Source organism: Ranitomeya variabilis, chromosome 6, assembly GCF_051348905.1.
Source record: "Ranitomeya variabilis isolate aRanVar5 chromosome 6, aRanVar5.hap1, whole genome shotgun sequence".
Classification (NCBI taxonomy): Eukaryota; Metazoa; Chordata; class Amphibia; order Anura; family Dendrobatidae; genus Ranitomeya; species Ranitomeya variabilis.
This window is the reverse complement of record NC_135237.1, coordinates 354,279,062-354,304,284: the sequence shown is the minus strand read 5'-3', so window position 1 is coordinate 354,304,284 and position 25,223 is coordinate 354,279,062. Positions and strand designations below refer to the sequence as shown.

Below are 25,223 nucleotides of genomic sequence, written 5' to 3'. Positions count from 1 at the left end.
GTCACAATCACTTAGAACTTTCAGCTCTATTTTCCATTCACTTGTGCAGTTGGTGCGATTGCGGTGAAGCATGAAGATGTGGAAGAGGTGTCTCTGGACAGGTAATTACTATAATTAATTAGAATTATCAGAAGACATGCTAATTATAGGACCACAAGTTAAACTAATGTAATTAAGGACTTATATCCCCAAATATAAAAGGACCTTGGATCAAATTGCATCCAAATATCATCATTAATTTTCTAGCATAGGATAGGGGATGACTTTCTGATTGGTGGAGATCCAACCCCGAGGACCCTCACTGATCTCAAGAAAGCAGGTTGGAGGTGCAGCATATAAACCTCAGCTCCAATCATTCTCTATTGAACTGCCTGAGATATCGCTGTATCCGGTCACATAGAGAATGACTCAGTCTGCAGAGTGGTTTATTTGTTGTAGACATGTGTCATACATGGCTTTATTCTGTGTGCTTCAGCTCCTCTAGCACCTCCTGCTCTTCCTGGAATTATGGTGGTTACACAAGACCCTATTACAACCAGTCACATATTTTACCAGTGACAATAACATTAAAGCTAAAATCTGAATGTTTGCTTTGATGAGCAATATTTCTGCAAAAAATACTGCCACACCTTACGATGAAGGGGACAAATTTAGCTTTTTTAAACATTTTTAAAAATTGATAAATCTTTTTTTATTTAATAAAAATGTGCTTTTAAATCAGATACATGTTTCTCTACTTCAAACTGAAATTTAGAGATGTACAGAACATTTGTAAATTGCTGGTAAGGAAGCAGCAGGCTGTATGCGTCCACAGGACAACATCGTCCCCAGGTTCCTTTGCTTCTCTTCTTTTATCATGTCATAAAGGCTTAATATCATAATGTTAGAACTCGGTGCTGTGGGGGTACAGGTCAGGCCGTTGTCATCACAGGGGTGCACACAAGCAGCAGGGGAGAAAGAGGACTGGAGAACACAGGAGAGGTAAGGAAATCCGAATTATTGAGCAGAAAAGATTTTTGTTCAGGTCTCCATGTTCTGTAAAAGCTTTCTAGTATTATACTGTATACAGTAAGATGGAAGTGGGGGTCATTTGTCATATTTCTTATATGTAATCCCTAACTACAAGACTGGGGTTTTAGCAGCAGATACGATAGGGGGGGGGACATTTCTCTGTTACATATTAGCCTTCATATTGATAATAACATAAGTAATATTTAGCAGGACAAAAGCATGATCAATGAGAAAAAAGTGTTGGCTGATAACAGGCAATTATTTTCCCTGTATGTGGGCATAATTTTTGCAGAATGGAACAAGCTTTATATTGGCGTAATATGATGTGATATGAAGCAGGAAACATAATCGGCTTAGAAGGAGTAATTAACTTTTGTGACAATTCATGATGGTTGAGGTCTTCCAATATAAGTTGTACTTGACATGTCAACGTCAGTATTGTAAACTTGGATATTTATGACGTTAGAGCTTTTGAGACTAATATCCTAAGAAAAATACACTTGTCTTTTATCAATGTTGGAATCTAATATTCCCAACATGAATGAGCTGAAATTGTAACCAATATTTCCTTTGGTGTGAACTGTACATGCTGCATGTGGCTAAGAAAGATTACTAGAGCAAAGGGTATCATACCCTTTACTCCGATATGGCATTATTCCCTTTCACTGGAGTTAGTGAAATTGGGAGAATTTAAAACCTGGAGAAATAATTTGATTGATGTTATAAAACAGGGAAAACTGATTCCTTTTTCAGATTTACATTTAAATTCAATCTAACGGATGAATACCTGACCACATTTCAAGTAGACCAGAAAACTACTATCAAATGACTGACTACAGGATTCAGAATAAACTGACCACAATCCTTATACCTGAAATACCGTATATACTCGAGTATAAGCCGACCCGAGTATAAGCCGACCCCCCCTAATTTTGCCACAAAAAACTGGGAAAACTTAATGACTCGAGTATAAGCCTAGGGTGGGAAATGCAGCAGCTTCCGGTAAATGTCAAATATAAAAATAGATACCAATAAAAGTAAAATTAATTGAGACATCAGAAGGTTAAGTGTCTTTGAATATCCATATTGAATCAGGAGCCCCATATAATGCTCCATACAGTTCATGATGGGCCCCATAAGATGCTCCATATTAAAGTATGCCCCATATAATGCTGCACAAATGTTGATTATGCCCCCATAAGATGCTCTATAAAGATATTTGCCCCATATAGTGCTGCACAAACGTTATGGCCCTATAAGATGCTCCATACACACACTTGCCCCATATACTGTAGTGCCCTACAAACGTTAATTATGGCCCCATACAGACACTTGCCCCATATAGTGTTGCACAAACGTTATGGCCCCATATAGTGCTGCAGAAACGTTATGGCCCCATATAGTGCTGCAGAAACATTATGGCCCTATATAGTGCTGCAGAAACGTTATAGCCCCCATATAGTGCTGCTCAAACATTATGGCCCCCATATAGTGCTGCTCAAACATTATGGCCCCATATAGTGCTGCAGAAACATTATGGCCCCATATAGTGCTGCAGAAACATTATGGCCCCATATAGTGCTGCAGAAACGTTATGGCCCCATAGATGCTCCATACAAACACTTGCCCCATATAGTGCTGTACAAACATTATGGCCCCATATAGTGCTGCACAAACATTATGGCCCCATATAGTGCTGCACAAACATTATGGGCCCATATAGTGCTGCAGAAACATTATGGCCCCATATAGTGCTGCACAAACATTATGGACCCATAGATGCTCGATACAGACACTTGCCCCATTTGCTGCGATAAAAAAAAAAATCACATGCTCACCTCTCCGTCGCTCAGGCCCCCGGCACTTCCAATAGTCACCTGCTCCTTGTTCCGGGCGCCGATCTGTCTCCAGCACTGACGTTCAGCAGAGGGCGCGCACTAACCACGTCACCGTGCCCTCTGCTGAACGTCAGTGCTAGAGACAGATCGGCGCCCGGAACGAGGAGCAGGTGACTATCGTGCAGCGCAGCGCTCCCCTCCCCGTATACTCACCTGGTCCTGCTGCTGTGTAGTCCCCACTTCCCCGACGCCACAGCGCTTCATCTGTACTGAGCAGGAACAGGAAGAAGCTGAAGCTGCTGCTGCCGGCGCCGGGGAAGCAGGGACCTGCGGGGACCGCGCCTGGACTAAGTGAGTATTTTTAGACAGCCCCCGCTCCCCCTCCCCTGCCGACCCCCGGGTATGACTCGAGTATAAGCCAAGAGGGGCAATTTCAGCCCAAAAAAGTGGGCTGAAAATCTCGGCTTATACTCGAGTATATACGGTAAGTAATTTTTTTCCTAGTGTGTTATATTTTTCTTTGTGTATAGCATATAGCAGGAACATATTATCACACCTTTGACTATTTACAGGTGACTGACGCCCAGTGAGATGGTGGAACGTGAAACTTTTCCTTGTGGATTTCAAGTAGAGAATTAGAACAATCTCCTAACAGGTAATTAATATTCATATTAATTACTGATAATTGTAGGTTTAGACATAAGTTCTAGGCCTGCCGGGGTGTAATAACACCTTCCTGGTACATGGGAATATATTGTTTGTGTTTTTCACATGTATATCTTCTATACACAACTCCTAGTATAACACAACCATATTTCAGGTAGAGATGTAAGGAACATTTCTTCTCCTTATTCTCTGTCTTCTAAAATAAGAAAACGTTCTTATGTTTCATAGAATAGGCTTCTTATCAGCGGTGTAACATTCAATGCCTCGATTACAAGAGACTGATCTCATCATTTACGCTAGGCTGTGGAGCTACTGACCACAGCTTTTCCACTAGACTATGGACAGACTAACATCATTTACTCTAGACTGTTGACCGACTGACCACAGCATTTCCTCTAGGCTTTGGATCAGCTAACAACAACATTTACACCAGACTGTGAACTAACTGAACAAAGAATTTACACTAGACTGTGGACTGATGGACCACAGCATTTAAACTAGATAGTAGACCCAATGACGACATCGTTTACACCTGACTGTGGACTGACTGGCCACATTTACATCAGACTGTGGACTGACGGACAAAAAGTTTTACACTAGTCCATGGGCTAACTGATCCAATCATTTACAGTAGTCTAAGGACTGATTGAGCACAGCAATTATGCTAGGTGTGGAATTCATGACTACATTTCCAGTAGACTAAAAGACTATGGACTGAATGGCCATAACATTTACATTAGACTGTGGACTGACAGACCACTTTTACAGTGGACTGTGGACTGGCGGACCAAATGTTTTACGCTAGTTTATGGACTGATTTGCCATAGCATTTAGCTAGGTGTTAAATTCCTGACCACATTTGCAGTAGACCAAAACACTATGTGTGATGCGAGTCAATATAGTAAATGTTAGCCCCAGAAGTGGAGAGAAAGACTACAATAACAGTAAAAAATAATATACACCACTTACTGAATAAGTAAAAGGAGGTCAAACAATCCGAGGTGAGGTCCAGGAAATGGCGCAGTACAGCAAAGAGAAATCAGAGACTAAATCCAATTTACTAGCTGAGTTCAGAAAAACCAGAAAGACAAGACAGTTTACAGGGAGCAGGCACAAGAGAAGTCAGGTCACAAGCAAAGAGTCTAAGTTCGGGAAGGGAATAAATTCAGGCTGGGTCAGGCACAGATCACAGAGAGATCAGTCTTATACAGGCAGCAGCAAGTGTACAATTGACACTGGATGGAGGAGCCAGCAGGCTTAAGTAGAGGACTACTCAAGGAAAGTGAACACAGATGATTGCAGCACAGACTCAGCATGGATCAGTCTTACACAGTCAACAGCAAGTGTACGATTGACACTGGATGGAGGAGCCAGCATGCTTAAGTAGAGGACTAATCAAGGAAAGTAGTGAGGGAGACAGAGCAGGGGGAATAAACTCCTTCAACAATGACTTGTGGAACACATTAGGAATACGGAAAGACCGAGGGAGTTTTAGCGGAAGGCAACTGGATTGACCACCTCTAGAATTTCATACGGACCAATGAATCTAGGACCCAACTTCAGCGAGGGCATCTTCAATGTAATATTCTTAGGGGATAACCATACATTAACTCCCACTTTGAAGGTGGCCCCTGACGAGCGCCTCGTATTGGCCTTCCGCTGCTGCCAATACTGAACCACCCCAATGTTCTTTTTAACCTTCCTCCAGACATCCCCCAGCTCTTGAATGGTGACATCCACCCCAGGACACCCGGAACTTATCCTGGGGAACTCACCAAAATGAGGATGAAACCTGTATTTATAGAAAAACGGCGAGGTCACCACGGACTGATTAACCCGACTGTTAAAAGAAAACTCAGCCAGAGGAAGAAATGATGGCCATTTACCCTGCTGATCAGCGATAAAATATCTTAAAATTGGCTTCAAAGACTGATTTGTCCTCTCTGTCTGACCGTTCGTTTCAGGGTGATAAGCCGAGGAAAAGGACAAATCAATCCTCATTTTTCTGCAGAAAGCCCTCCAAAATCTAGAGTTGAATTGTACACCCCTATCCAATACTATATTTAACAGAATCCTATGCAATTGTACCACATGAATAATAAACAGTTTGGAGAGAGATTCAGCATTGGATAACCAAGATAATGGGATGAAGTGAGCTTGTTTGCTGAAGCGATCGACTGCCACCCAAATAGTAGTCATCCCCCCAGACAGCGGTAAATCTGAAATGAAATCCATGGACAAATGATTCCATGGTCTTTCTGGAATTGGCAAAGGAACCAATTCCCCGGCTGGCCGGCAATGCTGTATTTTGGCACGTGCATAAGTTTCACAAGCTGACACAAAATCTCTAATATCCTTATGCATGGTGGACCACCAAAACAGTCTCTAGCAACTGCCTTCGGGTTTGCAGTGACCCCTGGATGAACACTCAATACACAATCATGGAATCCTTGCAAAAGGCATAATCTGAGATACACAGGGACAAACAGCTTGCATTCAGGGGTATTGGAAGGAGCCAAGTACTGAGCAGTACGGATTCCAGGTTCCAGATCAGAGGAACCCATGACCACAACAATACCCTGAGGAAGAATGGAGGAAGGAGGTTCTGGAGGAGACACAGAATCAAGACTACAAGACAGGGTATCTGCCCAAACAAACAATTATCTCTCAACCTATGCAGAAACAAACGGACATGTTTATAATGTGAATCCATGTTAGGTGAGAAAAGTAGAATGTAGAATATCATCTAAATCAACCACAATAGATTTGCCAATATAATCAGAGCAAATATCATTCATAAAATTTTGAAAAACCGCACCTGCATTCGTTAGACCAAAAGGCATAACGAGATTTTCAAAGACACTTTCAGATGGTAAAAATACTGTCTTCCACTCATCACCCTCACGAACCCGTATCAGATTATATGCCCCGCTGAGATCCAGTTTGGAAAACCATTTAGCCCCGGAGAGCTGATTATATTGATCGGGAATAAGTGGAAGCCGATAAGAATTTTTAATTGTTTAATTCTCGGAAATTGCCACTGGATGGAGGAGCTAGCATGCTTAAGTAGAGGACTAATCTAGGAAAGTTAACACAGATGATTGTAGCACAGACCAGCACAACCAAAACAGACTGAGAGCTTCTACACCAAGTAACATAGAAAACAGGAACAGAATGGAGATCGTGACACTATGCTCTGAATGAGCATTTCATTTACACTAGACTGTGGACTGACTGACCATAGTCTTTATACTATTCTGTGGACTGACTGGCCACATCTACAGTAGACCTTGGACTGACGGATCAAAACTTTTAATCTAGTCTTTGGATGAATGATCACAGCATTTACATTAGTTTGAATACTGACTGATCAAAGCATTTGCACTTGTTTAAGGCCTTGCTGACCTTGTCATTTTCACTAGATTTCCACTGCCTGACCACATTTCCAGTAAAGTTTGCACTGCCTGGATATAACATTTACACTAGTCTAAAGACTGAGTGACCACAGCATTTATGCTAGGTGTGGAATTTCTGAACACATTTCCAGGAGACCAGAAGACTATGGACTGAATGAACACAACATTTACACTAGAATGTGGACTAATAGACCACTTTTACAGTGGACTGTGGACTGGCGGACCAAAACTTTTACACTAGTTTATGGACTGGCTGATCATAGCATTTACGCTAGGTGTGCATTTTCTGACCACATTTCTAGTATACTGTAGTCTGACTATAACATTTATAGAATAATGTAGAATGACTGAACATAATATATACCGTAAACTAACAAATGACTGACTACAGGATTCAGAATAAACTGACCACAGTCCTTATACCTGAAATAAGTAATTTTGTCCCTAGTGTGTTATATTTTTCTTTGTGTATAGCATGTAGCAGGAACATATTATCACACCTTTGACTATTTACAGGTGACTGACGCCCAGTGAGATGGTGGAACGTGAAAATTTTCCTTGTGGATTTCAAGAAGAGAATTAGAAAAATCTCCTAACAGGTAATTAATATTCATATTAATTACTGATAATTGTAGGTTTAGACATAAGTTCTAGGCCTGCCGGGGTGTAATAACACCTTCCTGGTACATGGGAATATATTGTTTGTGTTTTTCACATGTATATCTTCTATACACAACTCCTAGTATAACACAACCATATTTCAGGTAGAGATGTAAGGAACATTTCTTCTCCTTATTCTCTGTCTTCTAAAATAAGAAAACGTTCTTATGTTTCATAGAATAGGCTTCTTATCAGCGGTGTAACATTCAATGCCTCGGGTTACAATAGACTGATCTCATCATTTACGCTAGGCTGTGGAGCTACTGACCACAGCTTTTCCACTAGACTGTGGACAGACTAAAAACATTTACTCTAGACTGTTGACCGACTGACCACAGCATTTCCTCTAGGCTTTGGATCAGCTAACAACAACATTTACACCAGACTGTGAACTAAATGAACTAAGAATTTACAGCAGACTGTGGACTGATGGACCACAGCATTTAAACTAGATAGTAGACCCAATGACGACATCGTTTACACCTGACTGTGGACTGACTGGCCACATTTACATCAGACTGTGGACTGATGGACAAAAAGTTTTACACTACTCCATGGGCTAACTGATCCAATCATTTACAGTAGTGTAAGGACTGATTGAGCACAGCAATTATGCTAGGTGTGGAATTCATGACTACATTTCCAGTAGACTAAAAGACTATGGACTGAATGGCCATAACATTTACATTGGACTGTGGACTGACAGACCACTTTTACAGTGGACTGTGGACTGGCGGACCAAATGTTTTACGCTAGTTTATGGACTGATTTGCCATAGCATTTAGCTAGGTGTGAAATTCCTGACCACATTTGCAGTAGACCAAAACACTATGTGTGATGCGAGTCACTATAGTAAATGTTAGCCCCAGAAGTGGAGAGAAAGACTACAATAACAGTAAAAAATAATATACACCACTTACTGAATAAGTAAAAGGAGGTCAAACAATCCGAGGTCAGGTCCAGGAAATGGCGCAGTACAGCAAAGAGAAATCAGAGACTAAATCCAATTTACTAGCTGAGTTCAGAAAAACCAGAAAGACAAGACAGTTTACAGGGAGCAGGCACAATAGAAGTCAGGTCACAAGCAAAGAGTCTAAGTTTGGGAAGGGAATAAAGTCAGGCTGGGTCAGGCACAGATCACAGAGAGATCAGTCTTATACAGGCAGCAGCAAGTGTACAATTGACACTGGATGGAGGAGCCAGCAGGCTTATGTAGAGGACTACTCAAGGAAAGTGAACACAGATGATTGCAGCACAGACTCAGCATGGATCAGTCTTACACAGTCAACAGCAAGTGTACGATTGACACTGGATGGAGGAGCCAGCATGCTTAAGTAGAGGACTAATCAAGAAAAGTTGTGAGGAAGACAGAGCAGGGGGAATAAACTTCAACAATGACTTGTGGAACACATTAGGAATACGGAAAGACCGAGGGAGTTTTAAGCGGAAGGCAACTGGATTGACCACCTCTAGAATTTCATACGGACCATTGAATCTAGGACCCAACTTCAGCGAGGGCATCTTCAATGTAATATTCTTAGAGGATAACCATGCATTAACTCCCACTTTGAAGGTGGCCCCTGATGAGCGCCTCGTATTGGCCTTCCGCTGCTGCCAATACTGAACCACCCCAATGTTTTTTTTAACCTTCCTCCAGACATCCCCCAGCTCTTGAATGGTGACATCCACCCCAGGACACCCGGAACTTATCCTGGGGAACTCACCAAAATGAGGATGAAACCTGTAATTATAGAAAAACGGCGAGGTCCCCACGGACTGATTAACCCGACTGTTAAAAGAAAACTCAGCCAGAGGAAGAAATGATGACCATTTCCCCTGCTGATCAGCGACAAAATATCTTAAAATTGGCTTCAAAGACTGATTTTTCCTCTCTGTCTGACCGTTCGTTTCAGGGTGATAAGGCGAGGAAAAGGACAAATCAATCCTCATTTTTCTGCAGAAAGCCCTCCAAAATCTAGAGTTGAATTGTACACCCCTATCCAATACAATATTTAACAGAATCCTATGCAATTGTACCACATGAATAATAAACAGTTTGGAGAGAGATTCAGCATTGGATAACCCAGATAATGCGATGAAGTGAGCTTGTTTGCTGAAGCGATCGACTGCCACCCAAATAATAGTCATCCCCCCAGACAGCGGTAAATCTGAAATGAAATCCATGGACAAATGATTCCATGGTCTTTCTGGAATTGGCAAAGGAACCAATTCCCCGGCTGGCCGGCAATGCTGTACTTTGGCACGTGCATAAGTTTCACAAGCGGACACAAAATCTCTAATATTCTTATGCATGGTGGACCACCAAAACAGTCTCTAGCAACTGCCTTCGGGTTTGCAGTGACCCCTGGATGAACACTCAATACACAATCATGGAATCCTTGCAAAAGGCATAATCTGAGATACACAGGGACAAACAGCTTGCATTCAGGGGTATTAGAAGGAGCCAAGTACTGAGCAGTATGGATTCCAGGTTCCAGATCAGAGGAAACCATGACCACAACAATACCCTGAGGAAGAATGGAGGAAGGAGGTTCTGGAGGAGACACAGAATCAAGACTACGAGACAGGGTATCTGCCCAAACAAACAATTATCTCTCAACCTTTGCAGAACCAAACGGACATGTTTATAATGTGAATCCATGTTAGGTGAGAAAATTAGAATATCATCTAAATAAACCACAATAGATTTGCCAATATAATCAGAGAAAATATCATTCATAAAATTTTGAAAAACCGCATCTGCATTCGTTAGACCAAAAGGCATAACGAGATTTTCAAAGACACTTTCAGATGGTAAAAATACTGTCTTCCACTCATCACCCTCAAGAATCCGTATCAGATTATATGCCACGCTGAGATCCAGTTTGGAAAACCATTTAGCCCCGGAAAGCTGATTATATTGATCGGGAATAAGTGAAAGCCGATAAGAATTTTTAATTGTTTAATTCTCGGAAATTGCCACTGGATGAAGGAGCTAGCATGCTTAAGTAGAGGACTAATCTAGGAAAGTTAACACAGATGATTGCAGCACAGACCAGCACAACCAAAACAGACTGACAGCTTCTACACAAAGTAACATGGCAGACAGGAACAGAATGGAGATCGTGACACTATGCTCTGAATGAGCATTTCATTTACACTAGACTGGGGACTGACTGACCATAGTCTTTATACTATTCTGTGGACTGACTGGCCACATCTACAGTAGACCTTGGACTGACGGATCAAAACTTTTAATCTAGTCTTTGGATGAATGATCACAGCATTTACATTAGTTTGAATACTGACTGATCAAAGCATTTGCACTTGTTTAAGCCCTTACTGACCTTGTCATTTTCACTAGATTTCGACTGCCTGACCACATTTCCAGTAAAGTTTGCACTGCCTGGATATAACATTTACACTAGTCTAAAGACTGAGTGACTACAGCATTTATGCTAGGTGTGGAATTTCTGAACACATTTCCAGGAGACCAGAAGACTATGGACTGAATGAACACAACATTTACACTAGAATGTGGACTAATAGACCACTGGACTGTGGACTGGCGGACCAAAACTTTTACACTAGTTTATGGACTGGCTGATCATAGCATTTACGCTATGTGTGCATTTTCTGACCACATTTCTAGTATACTGTAGTCTGACTATAACATTTATAGAATAATGTAGAATGACTGAACATAATATATACCGTAAACTAACAAATGACTGACTACAGGATTCAGAATAAACTGACCACAGTCCTTATACCTGAAATAAGTAATTTTGTCCCTAGTGTGTTATATTTTTCTTTGTGTATAGCATGTAGCAGGAACATATTATCACACCTTTGACTATTTACAGGTGACTGACGCCCAGTGAGATGGTGGAACGTGAAATTTTTCCTTGTGGATTTCAAGAAGAGAATTAGAAAAATCTCCTAACAGGTAATTAATATTCATATTAATTACTGATAATTGTAGGTTTAGACATAAGTTCTAGGCCTGCCGGGGTGTAATAACACCTTCCTGGTACATGGGAATATATTGTTTGTGTTTTTCACATGTATATCTTCTATACACAACTCCTAGTATAACACAACCATACTTCAGGTAGAGATGTAAGGAACATTTCTTCTCCTTATTCTCTGTCTTCTAAAATAAGAAAACGTTCTTATTTTTCATAGAATAGGCTTCTTATGAGCGGTGTAACATTCAATGCCTCGATTACAAGAGACTGATCTCATCATTTACGCTAGGCTGTGGAGCTACTGACCACAGCTTTTCCACTAAACTATGGACAGACTAACAACATTTACTCTAGACTGTTGAACGACTGACCACAGCATTTCCTCTAGGCTTTGGATCAGCTAACAACAACATTTACACCAGACTGTGAACTAACTGAACAAAGAATTTACACTAGACTGTGGACTGATGGACCACAGCATTTAAACTAGATAGTAGACTGTTATGGTTTCCAATGGCAAGGAAACATCAGAAGCATAGAATAAACGGACAAGCTCTCGGGTGATGGAAACTAGAGCTGACCGCGATGCTAAACCTACACACCACACTAGAAGTAGCCAGGGGGCATTCCTGCGTTGTCTCTAGATGCCGCGCGCCAGCCGGAGAACTAACTACCCCTGGTAGAAGAAAACACAGTCCTGGCTTGCCTCCAGAGAATGTCCCCACAGGAGATAGCAGCCCCCCACATATAATAACGGTGAGAGCAGATGAAAAGACACACATAGTATGAAAGCAGATTTAGCACAGAGAGGCCCGCTAACTAAATAGCAGAAAGATACAACAGAGGACTTTGCGGTCAGCTGCAAAACCCTTCAAAACACCATCCTGAAATTACCTTAACTCATGTGATAACTCATGCCACTGGAGTGGTAATTTCAGCCCAACAAGAGCTTCCAGCTGCAGAGATTCACATAAGTGCAAACTGGACAAAACATACAAAAATAGACTTAAGGACTAAAGTGTCCAACTTAGCTGAGCAGAAAACTGGGAGCAGGAACATGCAACAGAATCACTCTGGATACATTGATGGCCAGCATTAGAATGACTGAGGAGCAAGGTTAAATAGGATACTCCCACATCCTGATAGGAACAGGTGAACTGAGAAGGCAAAGCTTGCAGGACACCAGTACCACAAGAGACCACCGGGGGAGCCCACGAACCGAATCACAACAGTACCCCCCCCTTAAGGAGGGGGCACCGAACCCTCACAAGAACCACCAGGACGATCTGGATGAGCCCTATGAAAGGCACGGACCAAATCAGAAGCATGAACATCAGAAGCTGTAACCCAAGAATTATCCTCTTGACCGTAGCCCTTCCATTTCACCAGATATTGAAGTCTCCGTCTGGAAACACGGGAGTCCAAGATTTTCTCCACCACGTACTCCAATTCACCCTCAACCAGCACAGGAGCAGGAGGCTCAACAGAAGGCACAAGTGGTACCTCATACCTCCGCAATAATGACCGATGGAAGACATTATGGATAGCAAAGGATGCTGGGAGGTCCAAACGAAAAGACACAGGGTTAAGAATTTCCAAAATCTTATAAGGACGATGAACCGAGGCTTAAACTTAGGAGAAGAGACCCTCATAGGGACAAAACGGGAGGACAACCACACCAAGTCCCCAACACGAAGACGAGGACCAACACGATGATGGCGATTAGCAAAACGTTGAGTCCTCTCCTGGGACAACTCCAAATTGTCCACCACCTGCCCCCAAATACGATGCAACCTATCCACCATGGTATCCACTCCAGGACAATAGAAGATAACGAACAAATTAGAGTTACAAAATAAACTTGGACTGCAAAGTGCCAATAGCAGAGGATTTATCAACTTTCTTTGTTCGTTTAGAGCATGCTGATATAACATGAGTAGAATTTCCACAATAGAAGCACAAATGATTTTTGCGCCTATAAATCTGTCGTTCGCTTCTGGACAGAAAGCTATCACATTGCATACTCTGTGGTGCCTCTTCAGAAGACACCGCCAACTGGTGCACAGGTTTGCGTTCCCGTAAACGCCGATCAATCTGAATTGCCATTGTCATGGACTCATTCAGACCAGTAGGCGCAGGAAACCCCACCATGACGTCTTTTACAGCATCAGAGAGACCTTCTCTGAAAATTGCCGCCAGAGCGCACTCATTCCACTTAGTAAGCACAGACCATTTTCGAAATTTTTGGCAATATATTTCGGCTTCATCTTGCCCCTGAGAGAGGGCTATTAGGGCTTTCTCAGCCTGAATCTCCAAATTTGGTTCCTCATAAAGCAACCCCAAAGCCAGAAAAAACGCATCCACATTGAGCAACGCAGGATCCCCTGGTGCCAATGAAAATGCCCAATTTTGGGGGTCACCCCGCAGTAAAGAAATAACAATTTTTACTTGCTGGGCAGGATCTCCAGCAGAATGAGATCTCAGCGAAAGAAACAATTTACAATTGTATTTAAAATTTAGAAAACAAGATCGATCTCCAAAAAAAACTCCGGTATAGGAATTTTAGGTTCAGACCGAGGAGCATGTAACAAAAAATCTTGTATATTCTGAACTTTAGAGGCAAGATTATTCAAATTGGTAGCCAGACTCTGGGGATCCATATTTCAACAGATAAAGTCTGAGCCATTCAGGGGTTAAGAGGAGAGAAAAACAGGAGACTGCAATTAGAGCTGGAGTGCAACTTCAGAGGAAGGAAAAAAAAAAAAAAAAAAAATGTTTCACACAGTTCCTTTTCTCTCCTGCTTCAGCCTATAGATTAAACCATTTTGGCTGGCCATACTGTTATGGTTTCCAATGGCAAGGAAACATCAGAAGCATAGAATAAACGGACAAGCTCTCGGGTGATGGAAACTAGAGCTGACCGCGATGCTAAACCTACACACCACACTAGAAGTAGCCAGGGGGCATTCCTGCGTTGTCTCTAGATGCCGCGCGCCAGCCGGAGAACTAACTACCCCTGGTAGAAGAAAGCACAGTCCTGGCTTGCCTCCAGAGAATGTCCCCACAGGAGATAGCAGCCCCCCACATATAATAACGGTGAGAGCAGATGAAAAGACACACATAGTATGAAAGCAGATTTAGCACAGAGAGGCCCGCTAACTAAATAGCAGAAAGATACAACAGAGGACTTCGCGGTCAGCTGCAAAACCCTTCAAAACACCATCCTGAAATTACCTTAACTCATGTGACAACTCATGCCACTGGAGTGGTAATTTCAGCCCAACAAGAGCTTCCAGCTGCAGAGATTCACATAAGTGCAAACTGGACAAAACATACAAAAATAGACTTAAGGACTAAAGTGTCCAACTTAGCTGAGCAGAAAACTGGGAGCAGGAACATGCAACAGAATCACTCTGGATACATTGATGGCCAGCATTAGAATGACTGAGGAGCAAGGTTAAATAGGATACTCCCACATCCTGATAGGAACAGGTGAACTGAGAAGGCAAAGCTTGCAGGACACCAGTACCACAAGAGACCACCGGGGGAGCCCACGAACCGAATCACAACAGTACCCCCCCCTTAAGGAGGGGGCACCGAACCCTCACAAGAACCACCAGGACGATCTGGATGAGCCCTATGAAAGGCACGGACCAAATCAGAAGCATGAACATCAGAAGCTGTAACCCAAGAATTATCCTCTTGACCGTAGCCCTTCCATTTCACCAGATATTGAAGTCTCCGTCTGGAAACACGGGAGTCCAAGATTTTCTCCACCACGTACTCCAATTCACCCTCAACCAGCACAGGAGCAGGAGGCTCAACAGAAGGCACAAGTGGTACCTCATACCTCCGCAATAATGACCGATGGAAGACATTATGGATAGCAAAGGATGCTGGGAGGTCCAAACGAAAAGACACAGGGTTAAGAATTTCCAAAATCTTATAAGGACCGATGAACCGAGGCTTAAACTTAGGAGAAGAGACCCTCATAGGGACAAAACGGGAGGACAACCACACCAAGTCCCCAACACGAAGACGAGGACCAACACGACGATGGCGATTAGCAAAACGTTGAGTCCTCTCCTGGGACAACTCCAAATTGTCCACCACCTGCCCCCAAATACGATGCAACCTATCCACCATGGTATCCACTCCAGGACAATAGAAGATAACGAACAAATTAGAGTTACAAAATAAACTTGGACTGCAAAGTGCCAATAGCAGAGGATTTATCAACTTTCTTTGTTCGTTTAGAGCATGCTGATATAACATGAGTAGAATTTCCACAATAGAAGCACAAATGATTTTTGCGCCTATAAATCTGTCGTTCGCTTCTGGACAGAAAGCCATCACATTGCATACTCTGTGGTGCCTCTTCAGAAGACACCGCCAACTGGTGCACAGGTTTGCGTTCCCGTAAACGCCGATCAATCTGAATTGCCATTGTCATGGACTCATTCAGACCAGTAGGCGCAGGAAACCCCACCATGACGTCTTTTACAGCATCAGAGAGACCTTCTCTGAAAATTGCCGCCAGAGCGCACTCATTCCACTGAGTAAGCACAGACCATTTTCAAAATTTTTGGCAATATATTTCGGCTTCATCTTGCCCCTGAGAGAGGGCTATTAGGGCTTTCTCAGCCTGAATCTCCAAATTTGGTTCCTCATAAAGCAACCCCAAAGCCAGAAAAAATGCATCCACATTGAGCAACGCAGGATCCCCTGGTGCCAATGAAAATGCCCAATTTTGGGGGTCACCCCGCAGTAAAGAAATAACAATTTTTACTTGCTGGGCAGGATCTCCAGCAGAATGAGATCTCAGCGAAAGAAACAATTTACAATTGTATTTAAAATTTAGAAAACAAGATCGATCTCCAAAAAAAAATTTTAGGTTCAGACCGAGGAGCATGTAACAAAAAATCTTGTATATTCTGAACTTTAGAGGCAAGATTATTCAAATTGGTAGCCAGACTCTGGGGATCCATATTTCAACAGATAAAGTCTGAGCCATTCAGGGGTTAAGAGGAGAGGAAAACAGGAGACTGCAATTAGAGCTGGAGTGCAACTTCAGAGGAAGGAAAAAAAAAAAAAAAGGTTTCACACAGTTCCTTTTCTCTCCTGCTTCAGCCTATAGATTAAACATTTTGGCTGGCCATACTGTTATGGTTTCCAATGGCAAGGAAACATCAGAAGCATAGAATAAACGGACAAGCTCTCGGGTGATGGAAACTAGAGCTGACCGCGATGCTAAACCTACACACCACACTAGAAGTAGCCAGGGGGCATTCCTGCGTTGTCTCTAGATGCCGCCCGCCAGCCGGAGAACTAACTACCCCTGGTAGAAGAAAACACAGTCCTGGCTTGCCTCCAGAGAATGTCCCCACAGGAGATAGCAGCCCCCCACATATAATAACGGTGAGAGCAGATGAAAAGACACACATAGTATGAAAGCAGATTTAGCACAGAGAGGCCCGCTAACTAAATAGCAGAAAGATACAACAGAGGACTTTGCGGTCAGCTGCAAAACCCTTCAAAACACCATCCTGAAATTACCTTAACTCATGTGACAACTCATGCCACTGGAGTGGTAATTTCAGCCCAACAAGAGCTTCCAGCTGCAGAGATTCACATAAGTGCAAACTGGACAAAACATACAAAAATAGACTTAAGGACTAAAGTGTCCAACTTAGCTGAGCAGAAAACTGGGAGCAGGAACATGCAACAGAATCACTCTGGATACATTGATGGCCAGCATTAGAATGACTGAGGAGCAAGGTTAAATAGGATACTCCCACATCCTGATAGGAACAGGTGAACTGAGAAGGCAAAGCTTGCAGGACACCAGTACCACAAGAGACCACCGGGGGAGCCCACGAACCGAATCACAACAGTAGACCCAATGACGACATCGTTTACACCTGACTGTGGACTGACTGGCCACATTTACATCAGACTGTGGACTGACGGACAAAAAGTTTTACACTAGCCCATGGGCTAACTGATCCAATCATTTACAGTAGTCTAAGAACTGATTGAGCACAGCAATTATGCTAGGTGTGGAATTCATGACCACATTTCCAGTAGACTAAAAGACTATGGACTGAATGGCCATAACATTTACATTAGACTGTGGACTGACAGACCACTTTTACAGTGGACTGTGGACTGGCGGACCAAATGTTTTACGCTAGTTTATGGACTGATTTGCCATAGCATTTAGCTAGGTGTGAAATTCCTGACCACATTTGCAGTAGACCAAAACACTATGTGTGATGCGAGTCACTATAGTAAATGTTAGCCCCAGAAGTGGAGAGAAAGACTACAATAACAGTAAAAAATAATATACACCACTTACTGAATAAGTAAAAGGAGGTCAAACAATCCGAGGTCAGGTCCAGGAAATGGCGCAGTACAGCAAAGAGAAATCAGAGACTAAATCCAATTTACTGGCTGAGTTCAGAAAAACCAGAAAGACAAGACAGTTTACAGGGAGCAGGCACAAGAGAAGTCAGGTCACAAGCAAAGAGTCTAAGTTCGGGAAGGGAATAAATTCAGGCTGGGTCAGGCACAGATCACAGAGAGATCAGTCTTATACAGGCAGCAGCAAGTGTACAATTGACACTGGATGGAGGAGCCAGCAGGCTTAAGTAGAGGACTACTCAAGGAAAGTGAACACAGATGATTGCAGCACAGACTCAGCATGGATCAGTCTTACACAGTCAACAGCAAGTGTACGATTGACACTGGATGGAGGAGACAGCATGCTTAAGTAGAGGACTAATCAAGGAAAGTAGTGAGGAAGACAGAGCAGGGGGAATAAACTCCTTCAACAATGACTTGTGGAACACATTAGGAATACGGAAAGACCGAGGGAGTTTTAGCGGAAGGCAACTGGATTGACCACCTCTAGAATTTCATACGGACCAATTAATCTAGGACCCAACTTCAGCGAGGGCATCTTCAATGTAATATTCTTAGAGGATAACCATACATTAACTCCCACTTTGAAGGTGGCCCCTGACGAGCGCCTCGTATTGGCCTTCCGCTGCTGCCAATACTGAACCACCCCAATGTTCTTTTTAACCTTCCTCCAGACATCCCCCAGCTCTTGAATGGTGACATCCACCCCAGGACACCCGGAACTTATCCTGGGGAACTCACCAAAATGAGGATGAAACCTGTAATTATAGAAAAACGGCCAGGTCCCCACGGACTGATTAACCCGACTGTTAAAAGAAAACTCAGCCAGAGGAAGAAATGATGACCATTTCCCCTGCTGATCAGCAACAAAATATCTTAAAATTGGCTTCAAAGACTGATTTGTCCTCTCTGTCTGACCGTTCGTTTCAGGGTGATAAGGCGAGGAAAAGGACAAATCAATCCTCATTTTTCTGCAGAAAGCCCTCCAAAATCTAGAGTTGAATTGTACACCCCTATCCAATACAATATTTAACAGAATCCTATGCAATTGTACCACATGAATAATAAACAGTTTGGAGAGAGATTCAGCATTGGATAACCCAGATAATGCGATGAAGTGAGCGTGTTTGCTGAAGCGATCGACTGCCACCCAAATAGTAGTCATCCCCCCAGACAGCGGTAAATCTGAAATGAAATCCATGGACAAATGATTCCATGGTCTTTCTGGAATTGGCAAAGGAACCAATTTCCCGGCTGTCCGGCAATGCTGTACTTTGGCACGTGCATACGTTTCACAAGCTGCAACAAAATCTCTAATATACTTATGCATGGTGGACCACCAAAACAGTCTCTAGCAACTGCCTTCGGGGTTGCAGTGACCCCTGGATGAACACTCAATACACAATCATGGAATCCTTGCAAAAGGCATAATCTGAGATACACAGGGACAAACAGCTTGCATTCAGGGGTATTGGAAGGAGTCAAGTACTGAGCAGTACGGATTCCAGGTTCCAGATCAGAGGAAACCATGACCACAACAATACCCTGAGGAAGAATGGAGGAAGGAGGTTCTGGAGGAGCCACACAATCAAGACTACAAGACAGGGTATCTGCCCAAACAAACAATTATCTCTCAACCTTTGCAGAACCAAACGGACATGTTTATAATGTGAATCCATGTTAGATGAGAAAATTAGAATATCATCTAAATAAACCACAATAGATTTGCCAATATAATCAGAGAAAATATCATTCATAAAATTTTGAAAAACCGCAGCTGCATTCGTTAGACCAAAAGGCATAACGAGATTTTCAAAGACACTTTCTGATGGTAAAAATACTGTCTTCCACTCATCACCCTCACAAATCCGTATCAGATTATATGCCCCGCTGAGATCCAGTTTGGAAAACCATTTAGCCCCGGAAAGCTGATTATATTGATCGGGAATAAGTGAAAGCCGATAAGAATATTTAATTGTTTAATTCTCGGAAATTGCCACTGGATGAAGGAGCTAGCCTGCTTAAGTAGAGGACTAATCTAGGAAAGTTAACACAGATGATTGCAGCACAGACCAGCACAACCAAAACAGACTGACAGCTTCTACACAAAGTAACATAGAAGACAGGAACAGAATGGAGATCGTGACACTATGCTCTGAATGAGCATTTCATTTACACTAGACTGTGGACTAACTGACCATAGTCTTTATACTATTCTGTGGACTGCCTGGCCACATCTACAGTAGACCTTGGACTGACGGATCAAAACTTTTAATCTAGTCTTTGGATGAATGATCACAGCATTTACATTAGTTTGAATACTGACTGATCAAAGCATTTGCACTTGTTTAAGGCCTTGCTGACCTTGTCATTTTCACTAGATTTCCACTGCCTGACCACATTTCCAGTAAAGTTTGCACTGCCTGGATATAACATTTACACTAGTCTAAAGACTGAGTGACCACAGCATTTATGCTAGGTGTGGAATTTCTGAACACATTTCCAGTAGACCAGAAGACTATGGACTGAATGAACACAACATTTACACTAGAATGTGGACTAATAGACCACTTTTACAGTGGACTGTGGACTGGCGGACCAAAACTTTTACACTAGTTTATGGACTGGCTGATCAAAGCATTTACGCTAGGTGTGCATTTTCTGACCACATTTCTAGTATAGTGTAGTCTGACTATAACATTTATAGAATAATGTAGAATGACTGAACATAATATATACCGTAAACTAACAAATGACTGACTACAGGATTCAGAATAAACTGACCACAGTCCTTATACCTGAAATAAGTAATTTTGTCCCTAGTGTGTTATATTTTTCTTTGTGTATAGCATGTAGCAGGAACATATTATCACACCTTTGACTATTTACAGGTGACTGACGCCCAGTGAGATGGTGGAACGTGAAATTTTTCCTTGTGGATTTCAAGAAGAGAATTAGAAAAATCTCCTAACAGGTAATTAATATTCATATTAATTACTGATAATTGTAGGTTTAGACATAAGTTCTAGGCCTGCCGGGGTGTAATAACACCTTCCTGGTACATGGGAATATATTGTTTGTGTTTTTCACATGTATATCTTCTATACACAACTCCTAGTATAACACAACCATATTTCAGGTAGAGATGTAAGGAACATTTCTTCTCCTTATTCTCTGTCTTCTAAAATAAGAAAACGTTCTTATGTTTCATAGAATAGGCTTCTTATCAGCGGTGTAACTGTCATGATCTCTGCAGGCAGAGATCATAGCAAGCCTATAGAGGGACAAGCTCTCGGAAGATGGAACTATACTGACCATGAACTAAGCCTGCCGCGCAACTAGAAATAGCCAGGTAGCATTTCCTATTTATCGCTAGATGCCCAGCTCTGGCCTAAGACCTAAATAGCTAGCAGAGGGAAATATAAGACCTGGCTCACCTCTAGAGAAATATTCCAAAGAAGACAGTAGCCCCCCACATATAATGACGGTGAGTTCAGATGAAACAACAAACGCAGCAGGAAAATAGTCTTAGCAAATTTGAGGTCCGCTTACTAGATAGCAGAAGACAGATAGTATACTTTCATGGTCAGCAGAAAAACACTAACAAAACACCATCCAGAGATTACCTTAAACTCTGGCATTAACTCATAACGCCAGAGTAGCAATCCCTGATCAACGAGAGCTTTCCAGACACAGTAACAAAACTTCAGCTGTGAACTGGAACAAATAGGCAAAACAAAACATGGACAAAAGTCCAACTTATCTAGAAGTTGTCTAGAAGCAGGAACAAGCACTGAGAGGCATCAGATAACATTGTTGACCGGCAAGAAACCACCAGAGAAATGAGCTTAAATAGCGACACCCACTACTGATGGAACCAGGTGAAACAGGAAAGAGGATGACAAGTCCAATTCCACAAGCGGCCACCGGGGGAGCCAGAATCCAAATTCACAACAGTACCCCCCCCTCAAGGAGGGGGCACCGAACCCTCACCAGATCCACCAGGGCGACCAGGATGAGCCCTATGGAAGGCACGAACAAGATCAGAAGCATGAACATCAGATGCATTGACCCAAGAATTATCCTCCTGGCCGTAACCCTTCCAGTTGACCAGATACTGGAGTTTCCGTCTGGAAACACGAGAGTCCAAAATTTTCTCCACAACGTACTCCAACTCACCCTCAACCAACACCGGAGCAGGAGGCTCAACCGAAGGTACAACAGGTACCTCATACCTGCGCAATAACGACCGATGAAAAACGTTATGAATGGAAAAGGACGCAGGGAGGTCCAAACGGAAAGAAACAGGATTAAGAATCTCCAATATTCTATAAGGGCCGATGAACCGAGGTTTAAACTTAGGAGAAGAGACCCTCATAGGGACAAAACGAGAAGACAACCACACCAAATCTCCAACACAAAGCCGAGAACCAACACGACGATGACGGTTGGCAAAACGCTGAGTCTTCTCCTGGGACAACTTCAAATTGTCCATAACCTGCCCCCAGATGTGATGCAATCTCTCCACCACCGCATCCACTCCAGGACAATCCGAGGATTCCACCTGACCGGAGGAAAATCGAGGGTGAAACCCCGAATTACAGAAAAACGGGGACACCAAGGTGGAAGAACTGGCCCGATTATTGAGGGCGAACTCTGCCAATGGCAAAAAAGCAACCCAATCATCCTGGTCAGCAGAGACAAAACACCTCAGATATGTCTCAAGGGTCTGATTAGTCCGCTCGGTCTGGCCATTAGTCTGAGGGTGAAAAGCAGATGAAAAAGACAAATCTATGCCCATCCTAGCACAGAATGCCCGCCAAAATCTAGACACAAATTGGGTACCTCTGTCAGAAACAATATTCTCAGGAATACCGTGCAATCGGACAACATTCTGAAAAAACAGAGGAACCAACTCAGAAGAAGAAGGCAACTTGGGCAGAGGAACCAAATGGACCATTTTAGAGAAACGGTCACAGACCACCCAGATGACAGACATCTTCTGGGAAACAGGCAGATCTGAAATAAAATCCATCGAGATGTGTGTCCAAGGCCTCTTAGGAATAGGCAAGGGCAACAGCAGTCCGCTAGCCCGAGAACTACAAGACTTGGCCCGAGCACAAACGTCACATGACTGCACAAAGACTCGCACATCTCGTGACAGGGAAGGCCACCAGAAGGATCTTGCCACCAAATCCCTGGTACCAAAAATTCCGGGATGACCTGCCAATGCAGAAGAATGTACCTCAGAGATGACTCTGCTGGTCCAATCATCCGGAACAAACAGTCTATCAGGCGGACAACGATCCGGTCTATCCGCCTGAAACTCTTGCAAGGACCGCCGCAGATCAGGAGAAACGGCCGACAAAATTACTCCCTCCCTAAGGATACCTGTGGGTTCAGAATTACCAGGAGAGTCCGGGTCAAAACTCCTAGAAAGGGCATCTGCCTTAACATTCTTAGAACCCGGTAGGTATGACACCACAAAATTAAAGCGAGAAAAAAATAAAGACCAGCGCGCCTGTCTAGGATTCAGGCGTCTGGCAGTCTCAAGATAAATCAAATTTTTGTGGTCAGTCAATACCACCACCTGATGCCTAGCCCCCTCGAGCCAATGGCGCCACTCCTCAAAAGCCCACTTCATGGCCAAAAGCTCCCGATTCCCAACATCATAATTCCGCTCTGCGGGCGAAAATTTGCGAGAAAAGAAGGCACAAGGCCTAATGACGGAGCAGTCGGAACCTTTCTGCGACAACACTGCCCCAGCTCCGATCTCCGAAGCGTCAACCTCAACCTGAAAAGGCAGATTCACATCAGGCTGACGCAACACAGGGGCAGAGGCAAAACGGCGCTTAAGCTCCTGAAAGGCCTCTACAGCATGAGGGGACCAATTAGCAACATCAGCGCCTTGTCTGGTCAAATCAGTCAGTGGTTTAACGACATCCGAAAAACCAGCAATAAATCGGCGGTAAAAGTTGGCAAAGCCCAAAAATCTCTGAAGACCCTTAAGAGAGGAGGGCTGAGTCCAGTCACAAATAGCTTGCACCTTGACGGGATCCATCTCAATGGAAGAGGGAGAAAAAATATACCCCAAAAAGGAAATTTTCTGGACCCCAAAAACGCACTTAGACCCCTTCACACATAAAGAATTAGACCGCAGAACCTGAAAAACTCTCCTGACCTGCTGGACATGAGAGTCCCAGTCATCAGAAAAAATCAGAATATCATCCAGATATATTATCATAAATTTATCCAGAAAATCGCGGAAAATATCATGCATAAAAGACTGGAAAACTGAAGGGGCATTAGAAAGACCAAAAGGCATGACCAAATACTCAAAGTGGCCCTCGGGCGTATTAAATGCGGTCTTCCACTCATCCCCCTGCCTGATCCGCACCAAATTATACGCCCCACGAAGATCAATTTTAGAGAACCACTTAGCACCCTCTATACGAGCAAACAAATCAGTAAGCAATGGCAATGGGTATTGATACTTAACAGTGATCTTATTCAGAAGCCGATAATCAATACATGGTCTCAAAGAGCCGTCTTTTTTTGAGACAAAGAAAAACCCAGCTCCCAAGGGAGAAGAAGATGGACGAATATGTCCCTTTTCCAAAGACTCCTTTATATATTCCCGCATAGCAGCATGTTCCGGCACAGACAAATTAAACAAACGACCCTTTGGATATTTACAACCCGGTATCAAATCTATGGCACAATCGCACTCACGGTGCGGAGGTAACGACCCAAGCTTGGGTTCGTCAAAGACGTCTTGATAATCAGAGAGGAACTCAGGGACTTCAGAGGGAATGGACGACGAAATAGAAACCAAAGGTACGTCCCCATGAATACCCTTACATCCCCAGCTCAACACAGACATTGCTCTCCAGTCCAAGACTGGGTTGTGAGACTGCAACCATGGCAATCCCAGTACCAAATCGTCATGTAAATTATACAGCACCAGGAAACGAATAATCTCCTGGTGATCCGGATCGATACGCATGGTTACTTGTGTCCAGTATTGTGGTTTATTATTAGCCAATGGGGTGGAGTCAATCCCCTTCAGAGGAATAAGAGTCTCCAAAGGCTCTAAATCAAAACCACAACGATTGGCAAAGGACCAATCCATAAGACTCAGAGCGGCGCCAGAGTCAACATAGGCGTCCGTAGCAATGGATGACAAAGAACAAATCAGGGTTACAGACAAAATAAACTTAGACTGAATGGTGCCAATG

General features: G+C 43.0%; 1 long non-coding RNA gene across 1 annotated transcript; it reads left to right on the top strand.

The window, feature by feature from the left end:
• Window positions 1-21,213, top strand: LOC143781168 (uncharacterized). The gene is made up of 5 exons (XR_013216600.1): window positions 1-101; window positions 3,422-3,504; window positions 7,448-7,530; window positions 11,458-11,540; window positions 20,877-21,213. It is a non-coding gene; the product is annotated as an uncharacterized LOC143781168 (long non-coding RNA).
• The last annotated feature ends 4,010 nt before the right edge of the window (window positions 21,214-25,223 follow it).